We start from the raw sequence: 14,024 nt of genomic DNA, 5'->3' as shown, positions 1-14,024 counted from the left end.
TTGAGACTGCATCCATGTACTGCATTTCAGACTCTTTTGTTGACCATGATGGCTACTCCATTTCTTCTAAGGGAGTCCTGCCCACAGTAGTAGATATAATGGTCATCTGAGTTAAACTCACCCATTCCAGTCCATCTTAGTTTGCTGATTCCAAGAATGTTGATGTTCACTCTTGTCACCTCCTGTTCGACCACTTCCAATTTGCCTTGGTTCATGGACCTGACATTCCAGGTTCCTATGCAATCTTGCTCTTTACAGCATCTGACCTTGCTTCTATCACCAGTCCCACCCACAACTAGGTGTTGTTTTTGCTTTGGCTCCATCCCTTCATTCTTTCTGGAGTTATTTCTCCACTGATCTCCAGTAGCATGTTGGGCACCTACCAACCTGGGGAGTTCATCTTTCAGTGTCCTGTCTTTTTGCCTTTTCATACTGTTCGTGGGGTTCTCAAGGCAAGAATACTGAAGTGGCTTGCCATTCCCTTCTCCAGTGGACCGCATTCTGTCAGACCTCTCCACCATGACCAAACTAGGGTCTGGCTGCTTCCCACTCTAAAGCCATTAGAGAGGTCTTGTTGATGGAAAGGAAAGTTTGCCTTATTTTGGATGCCAGCAATGGTGGAGGGGAAGAGGGTAGCAGACCTCCATGGTGGCTCAGTGGTAAAGAATCTGCCCAGAATCCACCCATCAATGCAGGAGGTGTGGGTTCAATCCCTGCCTCAGAAAGATTCCTTGCAGAAGGAAATAGCAACCCACCCCAGTGTTCTTGCCTGGGAAATCCCATGGACAGAGGAGTCTGGCAGGCTACACTCCATGGGGTCACAAAGAGTCACATACTTAGCGACTAAACAACAAATGGAGGTGAGCGGGGTGTGGGAAGGATGGACATCTGTCCAAAGGCTGACTCCCCCCAACTGACAATAAGTGGGCAAGAACTTTTATAGACAGAGGGACGGGGCTGCATGCAGAAACAGCACAGTCAGCTCTGACAGTCATCTCCAACTTGGTCATGGATGGTCTGACCAGAGTCATCTTGATTGTTTCAAGGACAATTAATCTTTGGTTCCATGGTTGGTTTGTTCTCATCTCCTTGAGGACAATTCTTGGAATTGTGGCAGCTTATTTCATGGCTACAGTCTGGTCATCATGTAGCTAATTTCTTCCAACTGGTGGGAATTTATGTATCTATAAGACAGTTCACAGGATAGAGCTCAGAATATTATCAATAGCCCTTGAGAAGGACCTCAAAGTCCTTGACTACGTTTAATGACTACATTATTCTTATTTGGTCTCCTTTGACTATTTTCCTTAGTTTCTGCATTTTCTCACTTCTCTGATTAAGCTTAGTGTGTGGCTAAAGCTTTTCTATGGACAAAAGGCAGGCTGAGGACATGGTGGGGCAAGGACCATAGGGTCCCACTCTCTTTCATCGGAATTCCTTCTACAGTTTGAGGGAAGGGAAACAAGTTCCCTCACTCTATCCTGAGGGGAACAAGCTGGTCCCTTATGTGGGGTGAGGGTGGGGGCTGATCCGTGGGTCAGGCAGGAGGGGTGGCTTAGGTGGTCTGCCCACCCCGTGGGTGTGTTGGCTTATACACACTACCTTGCTTTTGCTCCCAACACCTCAGTAGTGGCAGCTGGGGTTTGATCTTTTTGTATCTTGTTGCTCATAATTTGTCCCAACTGTGCATACATGCAGCACTTTTTCTCCCTTTATAGTGTCTTTGCATTTTTATGCTTCATGAGACCTTTGTCCAGGTCCCAGCCTGTCTCAGGTGTGACAGAAGCAGGAGGAGAAGAGGGAATTCTGGCTTGGACTCCCTGGTCATATACTTTCCCATGGTCTATACTCAACACCTAGAAAATGATTTCTCAAAATAACTGAACCCCCTTCCATCTGATTTCATCAATCTAGTTAATTGGAAGAACTGCTGTATGGAGTTAATTTCACAGTGTGTAGTGAATTAACTTCGCATCCAGACATCTAAAACTGGTTCTGGCCACATGCCATCCTTGTGGGATGAATTGAGGAAATAGTCACTGAACTCAATTATTGTGCTCCATGGTTCAGATGAAGAGTGTGGTTGACACAGAGAGAGATCCTGGCCACACTGTGTGAGGAGATGCTCAACAGGGGCAGCTGCTGTCTCCGTGCCTGCCAAGTTCCCATTTCTCAGCAAGAGCCCAATAAATATTTATTGAATGAATACATGTTCAGTTACTGCTTATTTTCTAGTGTTAATGAATATGTTATCAGTCCAGGATCATCAATAGATGGTAAAATTATGGGCTGAAATATTGTCAGGGAACAGGATATTCCTATTTTATAATAGAGGAATATTATAATATTCCTATTATTATTACTGTTTTATAATAGAGGAATATCCCTCTATTCTAACACAGAAGTGAAGTTTCAACCCACATTTTTTTGTCTGTGCAAATATCAGAATCAAACTCACCTTTTATTTTTATCATTATCATCATCATGATCACTTGCTAGTCAGTATCTTATTGACATTCTGGAGACTTTGGTTTGACCTCCTTTATCCTGACTATTGGGAGAAGGCAATGGCTCTTCCTTATGTGAGTTGCTGTGTGGTTTCCTCTGGCTTTATTTTGAGAAGTGTGACCAGGGTAACCTTAATACTTCTTTTAGCTGGACTAAACTACCAGACCACCTGACCTGCCTCTTGAGAAATCTGTATGCAGGTCAGGAAGCAACAGTTAGAACAAGACATGGAACAACAGACTGGTTCCAAATAGGAAAAGGAGTTCGTCAAGGCTGTATATTGTCACCCTGCTTATTTAACTTATATTCAGAGTACATCATGAGAAACGCTGGACTGGAAGAAACACAAGCTGGAATCAAGCTTGCCAGGAGAAATACCAATAACCTCAGATATGCAGATGACACCACCCTTATGGCAGACAGTGAAGAGGAACTAAAAAGCCTCTTGATGAAAGTAAAAGAGGAGAGTGAAAAAGTTGACTTAAAGCTCAACATTCAGAAAACGAAGATCATGGCACCCAGTCCCATCACTTCATGGGAAATAGATGGGGAAACAGTGGAAACAGTGTCAGACTTTATTTTTTTGGGCTCCAAAATCACTGCAGATGGTGACTGCACCCATGAAATTAAAAGACGCTTACTCCTTGGAAGGAAAGTTATGACCAACCTAGATAGCAATATTGTAAAGCAGAGACATTACTTTGCCAACAAAGGTCTGTCTATCCAAGGCTATGGTTTTTCCTGTGGTCATGTGTGGATGTGAGAGTTGGACTGTGAAGAAGGCTGAGCACAGAAGAATTGATGCTTTTGAACTGTGGTGCTGGAGAAAACTCTTGAGAATGCCTTGGACTGCAAGGAGATCCAACCAGTCCATTCTGAAGGAGATTAGCCCTGGGATTTCTTTGGAAGGAATGATGCTAAAGCTGAAACTCCAGTACTTTGGCCACCTCATGAGAAGAGTTGACTCACTGGAAAAGATTCTGATGCTGGGAGGGATTGGGGGCAGGAGGAGAAGGGGAAGACAGAGGACGGGATGGCTGAATGACATCATTGACTCGATGGACGTGAGTCTGAGTGAACTCTGGGAGTTGGTGATGGACAGAGAGGCCTGGCGTGCTGCGATTCATGGGGTTGCAAAGAGTTGTACACGACTGAGCAATTTAACTGAACTGAAACTTGAGATGAAGTTTGACCTCATTCCAGGCTCTAGGCCTCTAACTTCCCTTTTCTTAGAGCGTTTTACTTCAAAATCTTGTCACTTTTTCTCTTACCAGTTTTACAACTCAGGACTGTTTTCTCAAAGCCCAGGGAGCCATCTCTTTCTTTCTTTCTCTTAAGGTGACTTATTAAGGCCATTTATTACTTAAATATGCTAGCATACTCTATGACCAAGCCCACCCAGATGAAAGGAAGAATGAGAAACTAAGACAAGCTATACACCTAGTGGAAAAGGAATCAGTGAAGGATACTAATTTGCCAGTCTATGTAACACGAGCTTTTCTACTGTGTATTATCTAATAAGATATAACTTCCTTTGCTGCTGTTGCTGCTGTTTAGTCCCTAAGTCATGTCCAACTCTGTGAGACTTCATGGACTGTAGCCAGCCAGGCTCCTATGTCCAAGGGATTTCCCAGGGAATAATACTGGAGTGGCATCTGTTTACAGATTTTTTTTTTGGTTGCCCTGGGTCTATGTTTCTGCGGGCAGGCTTCCTCCAGCTGCAGCTAGCAGGGGCTCCTCTCTAGCTGCAGTGCTTGGGCTTCTCATTGGGGTGGCTCCTTTTGTTGTGGAGCACTGGCCTTGGGCATGTGGGGTTCAGTAGTCACGGTATTGGTTTCGGCAGTTAAGGCCTGCAGGCTCTAGAGTGTGGGCCTTGGGAGCCATCTCTGAATCTGAAGTATTAAAGGAGATAGGGCTGACATCTCCCAGTCTCTGTAGGAGGGTAGGAGCCTATATTTGGCTCCCAATGAAAGGTTGTTGTTGAATCACGCGAATACACCGGGATTCTTGGCCCCCGGAGGAGAAGAATTCAATCCGGGGCCAGAGACGAGGCTTGATCGCTCAGAGCTTTTGTGTAATAAAGTTTTATTGAAGTATAAAGGAGATAGAGAAAGCTTCTGACATAGGCATCAGAAGGGGGCAGAAAGAGTACCCGCCTGCTAGTCTTCAGCTGGATGTTATATAGTCACTAGCAGTCTGTTAATGAAAGAAAGGAATGTCTTAAAATTCAGAATGGCACCAGGCCCCTCACCCATAAGATGCATTTTGGGATAGTCTTGGCGCCAAATGGTTTATCCTGGGCCATAAAATGATTAACTTGAATCTTGAAGAAGGGCAGACCACCATACAAATAGTTTCATTTACATAGATTAGGGGAACAATATCCATACTGGTTTGTCAAGTAGCTTCTGGGCCAAGAGGCAGAACGGACTTGGAGACAGACTTTGGGGTAAAGGCATAGTACATTAGCATAGCTTAAGACGAACATTTCCATAAGAAAAAGGCATTGGTTATCTCTAGGCTCAAGAATAGCTAACTTCAGGTGAAACCAGGTGTCATTATGGCAACACAGTATTTTAAGAGAAACCTCCCTTTAAATTTGTATAGAGAAGGAAAAAAATATTGCTAGTTTGTTTCCTCCTGCCGCTAAGAGAGATAAAAATGTCTGACACTTGCAGGCTATTTCCTCCATTTGGAGAACCCTGGCCTTCCTGCCTGTTACCCTCTCACCAAGTAGCCCAGCTGGTAAAGAATCCACCTGCAAGGCGGGAGACCCTGGTTCGATTCCTGGGTTGGGAAGAGACCTGGGAGAAGGGATAGACTACCCACTCCAGTATTCTTGGGCTTCCCTTGTGGATCAGATGGTAAAAGAATCCACCTGCAATGCGAGAGACCCAGGTTCAACCCTTGGTTTGGGAAGATCCCTTGGAGGAGGGCCTGGCAACTCGCTCCAGTATTCTTGCCTGGAGAATCCCTGTGGGCAGAGGAGCCTGGAGGGCTATAGTACGTGGAGTCACAAAGAGTCAGACAGGACTGAGCAGCTAGGCCCAGCACAGCACAGGAGCCTGTACTAGTCAGCTGGTCCTGCCATACAAAGGACCACAGACTGGATGGCTTACCCAACAAACACAGGTTTTTCTACAGTTCTGTAGGGAGGCAGTCCAAGATCATGGTGCTGGAGGGTTTGTATCTTTATAAGATCAATGTATCTTATTTTTTGATGCATTTCAAACTTGAAGACAATACAACATTTGCCTCAAACACTTCATCATGTAGTTGAGGAACTAATGGTTTTTTCTGCCTTTGAATCTGTACTCTGTTTCCTCATGTCACCTTGAACTTCTAATTTAATGAATACTGCTGCATTTTCTTTAATGGACTGTATTAATTTTTTAGTTTTAATATTTAAAGTTTAAGGTTTAAAATTTAGTTTCCCAGGATAGAAATTAAGATGCATCATTATTATTTTTATTTTTTATTATTATGCCATGAGGCATGTAGGATCTTGTTCCTTAACCAGGGATCAAACCCCTACCCCTAGCAGTCTAAGCATGGAGTCTTTACCACTGGGCCACCAGGGAAGGCCCCGATCCACCATTTTAATATATATACATATATATTTATATATAAATATATACTTATAATATGGATATTATAAACATATTTTATTTTTACCTTTAATCTCAGTAAGAGATAAATGATCACTAAAGGGAGCCTCCCCAACTGCATAAATAGTACAAATTGAAGAGCTCTGGTCCATGGATGGAAATGAAGAAAGAACATAAGATAAAAATAGACATCAGGAATCAAGACAGCCTTTCATTACCATCCCTTTTGCTTGTTGTTGTTAGTGTTAGTCCTGTTCAGAATGATCATCTCCAATACATTTTTAGGGGATATATCAACCAGTTCAGTTCAGTTCAGTTCAGTCGCTCAGTCGTGTCTGACTCTTTGCGACCCCACGAATCACAGCACGCCAGGCCTCCCTGTCCATCACCAACTCCCAGACTTCACTCAGACTCACGTCCATCAAGTCAGTGATGTCATCCAGCCATCTCATCCTCTGTCGTCCCCTTCTCCTCGTGCCTCCAATCCCTCCCAGCATCAGAGTCTTTTCCAATGAGTCAACTCTTCACATGAGGTGGCCAAAGTACTGGAGTTTCAGCTTTAGCATCATTCCTTCCAAAGAAAGCCCAGGGCTGATCTCCTTCAGATTGGACTGGTTGGATCTCCTTGCAGTCTAAGGGACTCTCAAGAGTCTTCTCCAACACCACAGTTCAAAAGCATCAATTCTTCGGTGCTCAGCCTTCTTCACAGTCCAACTCTCACATCCATACATGACCACAGGAAAAACCATAGCATTGACTAGACGGACCTTTGTTGGCAAAGTAATGTCTCTGCTTTTGAATATGATATCAACCAGGCTCCCCTCTAATTTTCAGAAAATGATAGGGACCTCAGCTCCAGAATTCTCCCAGGGGACTCTTGAATGTGATGTTAGCAAGACCACAGTCATAGGAGAGAAAAACCTCTCCGTCCACCTGGCCTTGAACCTCACACCATGGCTGTCCAGGTCTGGGCTGAGGATTGATGGTCAAATTATAGGGAAGAGAGTGAGCATGTGTGAAGGCAAAACACAGTGAGGGTGAGGTTGGGAGAAAAAGACCCATAGGCTCCTCCCCCAGTTATGTGAGAGCGGAGTAAGGCTGCAGGGCTGGGCTGACACAGCAGGATGGCCCCGCCTGCCCCACCACCCCAAACACACCCCAGGTACTGGCTGAGGAAGAGGAGGAAGCCTTGATCAGGCAAAAAAACCACACGGCCCTGGATATGCCTGTCTCCACTCTATTCAAAAGCTCTACACCTAGCATGAACTGACACAATTTTTTCCAGAGGCGGGCCAGGCCAGCTCAGAAGGAGAGGCCTAAACACAGAGGACTGTGAGAATGTCTCCGAGTGTCCTGAGGAGAGATGGGGAGCCTTTGGAGGCTGCTCCTGAAGAAGCAGGATCACAGTGGATAGCAGGATGAGCATAGAACCCAAAGCTGGAGAAGGGAGAGCTCACAATTAGGGGTCACAGGACTTAGCAAGGCCAGGGAGATGCTGCTGATCTCCCACTAGGATGGGTCTTGGAAGCCTGGAGAAAGGCCTGGCCCACCTGGCATGAAAGAGAAAGTCCAGAACTTCCAAGGCAGGTGGTAGAGGAGGGGATCCAAGGCTCAGAGAAGTGAATCTGCCAGGGCGGACACGGCATGAAAGGGCAGGAGAGTGTGCAATCCACCCGCTCCATGGGAAAGCCCGATGGACTCCATGGAGCCCGAGAGGAAGGCGTGGATGAGAAGCATGTCCAGCAGCGCAAGTGAGATCTGCTGGGACTTGAAACCTAGATCTGTAGACCTTCGCTCTAGTGCTTGCACCTGGACAGTGATCTCCTCCAGCAACAAAATACAAAGAAATTATGAGGGACTGAAAATAACTGCATGCATGCCAAGTTGGGCTTAATTATGAATGAAAAGATAAAACACCCAACTGGAAAAGCAGTGCGGGGTATGATCCCTGCACAGGGCACTGCCACGACGGTGGGCAGACCACCTAAGCCATCCCTCAGGTCCTAAGCCTTGACCTGCCCCTACCCTCACCCATATAAGGGACCAGCCTGCCTCCCCCACCGCCCTCCCCCCAAGGGAATGAGCAAGGAAACCTGTTGCTTGTGCCTGCGCCCTCACACTGCAGCACGTGTCCCAGTGAAGCCTCGCCTAAATTTCTTATCTGGCCTCTTATCCACTTCTATCCATTAGGGTTCTGTTCGTGCCCTCCAAGAGTCTATTTCCCCAGTCCTGTGTACGTTCTGGCAGCTCTTTGGTGGAGTTAATGGCGACCTCCACCAAGAGGACTTATGCAATACCCATGTCTGCAGCACCAAGCATACCCAAGTCTGCCGAACCCAGAGCCCCTGCCCCTGCGGCTTCACTGACTCAATGGGCATGAGTTTGAGTAAACACTGGGAGTTGGTGATGGACAGGGAGGCCTGGCGTGCTGCAGTCCATGGGGTCACAAAGAGTTGGACATGACTGAGCGACTGAATGAACTGAACTGAGGCCAAGAAGCCTGGTCGCTAACATACTCTGTGGCAACCATGAAGGGCTACTGTCCCCTTTCTGCCAGAGCATCTGGGCATCTCTGTGACCTCGGGGTGCAAATTCTCTGTGGTGACAAGTGGCCGCCTGAACCTCAGCTCAGAGTCACCAGTTTGGTTGGTCTGCCTTCCTGGCCCCTGGGGGCCTCAGGGCCCTCATTCAGGCATCGCGCTCCCCCTCACCCTTTGTCCCTTTCCCTCATCTATTATCTCTCCACTTCTCCTCTCTCTGTCTTATCCTTCTGAGAGAGTGGACCTCGGCAAGGACAGCATCACCCCTCCCAGCTTAGGAGACAAAGCTCCCTCTGGCTGTCAATGGCTCACTTTGATGGGTGACAAGGTGGTGGGAGAGACCCACCTCATACCCTGCAGGTCTTGGTCCAGCAGGTTCTGCCTCATAGGAGATTTGTGAGAACGATAGAGGTTCAAACCACTTATTAGGTAGTGGCTAGACGTCTGATCATACCAATATTCTCACTTCTATTTTCCTGCTGCCAAGAGAAGTCCCGTTGGGAACTCAGTAAAGTGGCAGATATCTATATGCTGGTTTATGCGTAGGTGAGAATCCCACCTCTGGGCTGCAGGCCCACAGCCGATGTACAAGGGGCTGGTTTCTGGGCTTGATCACCCCAGTGGGCAGTGGACAGGGTGCTCCCTCCCTCACTGGCCCTTTCTGGAAGCCTGCAGGTTGGTGCCTGAATAAATAGACACCCGCAGAGTGCAAGGGTTGAAAAGGCAATGGCTTCCTTTCCGTTTTTTCAGTCTTTTCTGTCCCTCCTCCCTTTTGCTCTCCCTTAGTCCTCATACCTACACTCCTGTCCTTTTACATCCAAGAGACTCCCTGTTGGGTCACCTTTTTCACCATGACTTGTTTGTTTTGTGTCCCCACTTCAGGCTTGAGGTTCCCACTGGCCCCCTTGAGAGAAGAGCTGGGCTGGGGTGGACAAAATGCCCCAGAGGCCACCTCCCAGTAAGACCCTCTCTTTGTTTCTTGTTTGTTAATTTTCTGTCATTGGTAGGTTCTCTCAGTCAGTGAATTTAAAAGCATCTTTGTTTTATGTACTTTTCTCTGTCCAATTGCTCCTGCAAAGCTCTACTACAGTTGTGGGCATGGGTTACTTGTTGCTCTTTCACTCAGTCATGTCTGACTCTTTGTGACCCCATGGACTGCAAGAACCAGGCTTCCATGTCCTTCACCATCTCCTGGAGCTTGCTCACACTCATGTCGATTGAGTCAGTGATGCCATCCAACCATCCCGTCCCCTGTCATCCCCTTCTCCTCCTGTCTTCAATCTTTCCCAGCATCTTTCCCAGGTCTTTTCCAATGAGTCATCTCTTCACATCAGGTGGCCAATGTATTGGAGCTTCAACTTCAGCATCAGTCCTTCCAAGGAATATTCAGGACTGATTTCCTTTAGGATTGACTGGTTTGATTTCCTTGCTGTCCAAGGGACTCTCAAGAGTCTTCCACAACACCACAGCTCAAAAGCATCAATTCTTCAGTGCTCAGTCTTCTTATGGCCCAACTGTCATGTCCATACATGACTACTGAAAAAACCATAGCTTTGACTATAGGGACCTTTGTTGGGAAAGTGATGTCTCCGGTTTTTAATATGCTATCTAGGTTTATCATAGCTTTTCTTCCAAGGAGCAAGCATCTTTTAATTTCATGGCTGCAGTCACTGTTCACAATCATTTTGGAAGACTTTAAAAACAAAACAAACAAAAAAGGGAGCTTCCATTTCTCCCTTCCAAAATGTAAGTCTTTCGCCTGGGTTCTCAGGAACCATCTGATCCATCTGTGGTACCCCAGAGTCAGGGGGAAAAAATAGCATTTTTAAAACAGAAGCAATAAAACAAGGAGATCTCTGGTTCTGTCTTTACATGAAAATGAATTTGTAACTGAGCGTGATTTAATTGGGTTAAAGGAAAGTAAGTACTATATAAATAAACTCTCAGAAATATCAATAAAGCTCGTCAGAACACATTTCTGACACCAGGGACGACCCTGAGTCAGAATGATTGGCCAGAGATGACCCAGAAACTAACTCCATCACCAAAGAACCTGAGACCACAAGCCATGTGGCAAAGCAGTTCTGCTGGGTTCCCTTACCCTGCTGCTCTCCGCCCTGTAGCCCCTTCCCAAAAAAGCCTCTTCCCTTGTCAGCATATGTGTCTCCTGGAACAATTCATTTCCCAGTGTTAGACAAAAGCCCACTCTCAGACCCTGCAAGGAGTCCCCATTTCTGTAACAGATGGCGACTCTGGTGGGATTTCCTCACTGCGACTGATGCCCTGACCATTCAGGTACTTAGGGACAAGCTTGTCCGCTGACTGACCCGACCCAGGGGCCCGAACAAGAATTTTCTTTTGTTCCTTGTCTCCTCCCAACTCAGATGACTGGCCTGAGTGCCCCCGAACTAATGAGGAACAAGGGGTTTCAGACTGATAAGGAACAAGGTGAGGAACAAGAGCCTTAAGTTCAGTGGCTCAGTCGTCTCCGACTCTTTGCGACCCCGTGGACTGCAAACCCATCACCAACTCCCGGATTTTACTCAAACTCACGTCCATCGAGTCGGTGAGGCCTTCCAACTATCTCATCCTCTGTCGTCCCCTGCTCCTACCGTCTTTAATCCTTCCCAGCATCAGGGTCTTTTCCAGTGAGTCAGTTCTTCGCATCAGGTGGCCAAAGTATTGGCGTTTCAGCCTCAGCTACAAGAACTAGGCGGTCTCCTATCACTTGCAAGTTGGCGCACTACGTAAGCAAGTGGGCGCACTACGTAAGCAGGTGGGCAGACGAGCACACGGGGAGGCCGGGCTAGTGAGCAAGTGAGCAGTTAATAGAGCCCCGCCCAGCCCCCGGCGCGGGGTTCCTAGTGGTTACTGCTAGGAAATCTGGGGCGGAGCCTGTCAGTGGAGGGGCGGGCCAGGCAGTCCTGGGAGGAGTGGAGGTCCACACCTCAGCTGTGGGCTAGCGGGAGAGGATCGCGGGTTCTGGCTTGGCAGCCTCGCACTCCTGCAAAGGGATCCAGGTGGCAAAGGGAGAGATGGGTGGCTTCAAGACCAGTCTTGGTTTCCTCGTTTTGCTTCCAATTGTTTTGTTCAGCGGAACGTCCAGCGGTGAGTTCGGGGATGACCCTACGCGGAGCGTGGCGGGGGAACGCGAGGAGGTTTAATGGGTTATGAGCGGTAAAGGGGATGGGGGTGGTGTCCCCGGGGTTTCGCGAAACTTTTTACAGGGTGGCGCTGCCGCCCCCACCTCTTTCCCTTCCCTGGCCCATTTAGTCCTCGGAGGCTCCTCCCGGCTTCTTGCTGGTACTCCGGGCCAGAACAGGGTTGACTTGGGTGAAGTAGTAATGTTGGGAATTTGGGAAGTGACGCTGGGAAAAGAGGGGTCCGCAACGCGGCAGGAAATAGGGTTGAAACCTCCCAAGGGTCCAGACCGCCCCTGGAAGTGGGAGCCCTGGAGCCGGGCGGTTTGGGGCCAGTCGGGCATCCCGCGAATAGACCCAGACCCGCCCCGAAAAGCACGCCTTTCCGCCCCGATCTGTGCAACAGAGACCCTTCTGGTCCCTACATCTCCCGGCCCTTGAAGGACCAGCGCTCTTTCCCGGCTGTAAGTTATAAACGCAGAGCGGACCCTGGTGCCCAGGAAGCGGCGGCGGCGGCGGCGGCGCAATCCCTGCTGAAACGTGCTTGAGTGCTCCTGTCCGAGCCCTGGCTGCTGGCTCCAGCCCCGGCCCCGGCCCCAGGGCTCTGCGTCATGGCTCCACCCCCGGCGCCGGGCTCCAACCCCGGCCCCCGGGCTCCACCCTCGGTCACCGGGCTCCGCGACACGGCTCCACCCTCGGCCCCAGGGCTCCACCCCCGGCCTCCGGGCTCCACCCTCGGCCACCGGGCTCCGCGGCACGGCTCCACCCCCGGTCCCCGGGCTCCACTCTCGGCCACCAGGCTCCGCGGCACGGCTCCTCCCCCGGTCCCAGGGCTCCAGCCCCGGTCCCCTGGCTCCTCAGCAAGGCTCCACCTCCGGCCCCGGGCTCCACCCCCGGCCCCCGGGCCTCACCCAGGACCCCGGGGGCCGGTGGGAGCCTCTTCCTGAGCAGGGACCAGGTGCCTCGGCTCATTGGTCTAGATGCAGAACTTTATATATTAGAGAAGTGGCCTTGTTGGGCACTACGTCTATCCTTTAACCCAGCGAAACAGATGTCCTGCCTTTCACTTGGCCTGCAGAGTCCAAGTTGAATATAAGCAGGTTTCCAAGTAGACAATTTCGTGGACCTGCCCCAGGTCGGCATTTCTGCTTGATGGGGGTGGGGCGTTCGAGGGGCACGGGGTGGGGGGATTTCCAGGCACTATATCGGCTCTAGCTTTCCTTTTCTGCAAAGTAGATGATGAGGTTGTGATACTAAATGCAGCTCAACTTGACAGTAAATTCTTCAAAAACTTCCCTTCTTCAAAAATTTGAAAGGAAGGAAAATGTGCTACAAAAAACTTCGGTCTTAGACAAAGCCACTAGCAGAACTATTTATGATCCTGTTCATGCAGCTCCAGCTACTTCTACCCGTGTGTTTTATATCAGCGCAGGGGTTTGCCGTGCAGTTATATTTCTTGTAGTAATAATATTAGCTGTTTTGCACCTTCATGGTATTACAAGAATTGAACTGGAAGACAGCATCAGTGTCCAGTAGTTCCCAAGGGTTGTCTCAGCCATGTCCCAGATGACTCAGTATCTGTGAGGAGACACACCCAACAATAGTACTTCCATCCCGTTATCCTACCTTGTGGGTGGGTAGAGGAGTGTCTTGAGAAGTGCCCCTCTTTTGGAGGCCAGAGCTAAGGTGAAGGATATCGAAATATCCAAGGAGAGGATAACTCTATCCTTGGAGAGGATGTACTCCAAGAAGGTAGTTTAGGGCGTATTTTCCATGGGATTTATGTAGATGGAAAAGATCCAAATAAAAAACAGCAATCATTTGTAAAAACAGAGATTAAGCTTCTGAAATTCAGGTGACAATGATATTCACTGAACATTGCAAGCTATGAGATCTTCATCACAGAAATCTTCTCCTATTTCCCTTATGTGTATAGAAAAAAGAGAAAAGCCCTCATGATATTGCCTTACACGAATTGGGAGAATCATAAATAGTTTTCACAGCATTGCAAATTGTGTGTCTCTGTGTGTATTAGTCAGTCCTGTCCGGCTCTTGCCACCTCATCTACTGTAGCCCTCCAAGCTCTTCTGTCCGAGGAATTCTTCAGGCAAGAATAATGGAGTGGGTGGCCATTCCCTTCTCCAGGTGATCTTTCTGACCCAGGGGTCAAACTCGGGTCTTCTGAATTGCAGGCAGATTCTTCACTGTCTGAGCCACCAGGGAAGCCT

At 48.3% G+C, this 14,024-nt stretch overlaps 1 pseudogene; it reads left to right on the top strand.

Annotated features, from left to right (window-relative positions):
- Nucleotides 1-12,633: 12,633 nt before the first annotated feature.
- Nucleotides 12,634-13,810, top strand: LOC112445504 (tyrosine-protein kinase RYK-like; annotated as a pseudogene).
- The last annotated feature ends 214 nt before the right edge of the window (nt 13,811-14,024 follow it).

The sequence above is a fragment of the Bos taurus genome, unplaced genomic scaffold, assembly GCF_002263795.3.
Source record: "Bos taurus isolate L1 Dominette 01449 registration number 42190680 breed Hereford unplaced genomic scaffold, ARS-UCD2.0 Leftover_ScbfJmS_162, whole genome shotgun sequence".
In the NCBI taxonomy this organism is placed as follows: domain Eukaryota; kingdom Metazoa; phylum Chordata; class Mammalia; order Artiodactyla; family Bovidae; genus Bos; species Bos taurus.
Note: the sequence above shows the minus strand (reverse complement) of the source record. Positions and strands in the feature narration are given on the sequence as shown.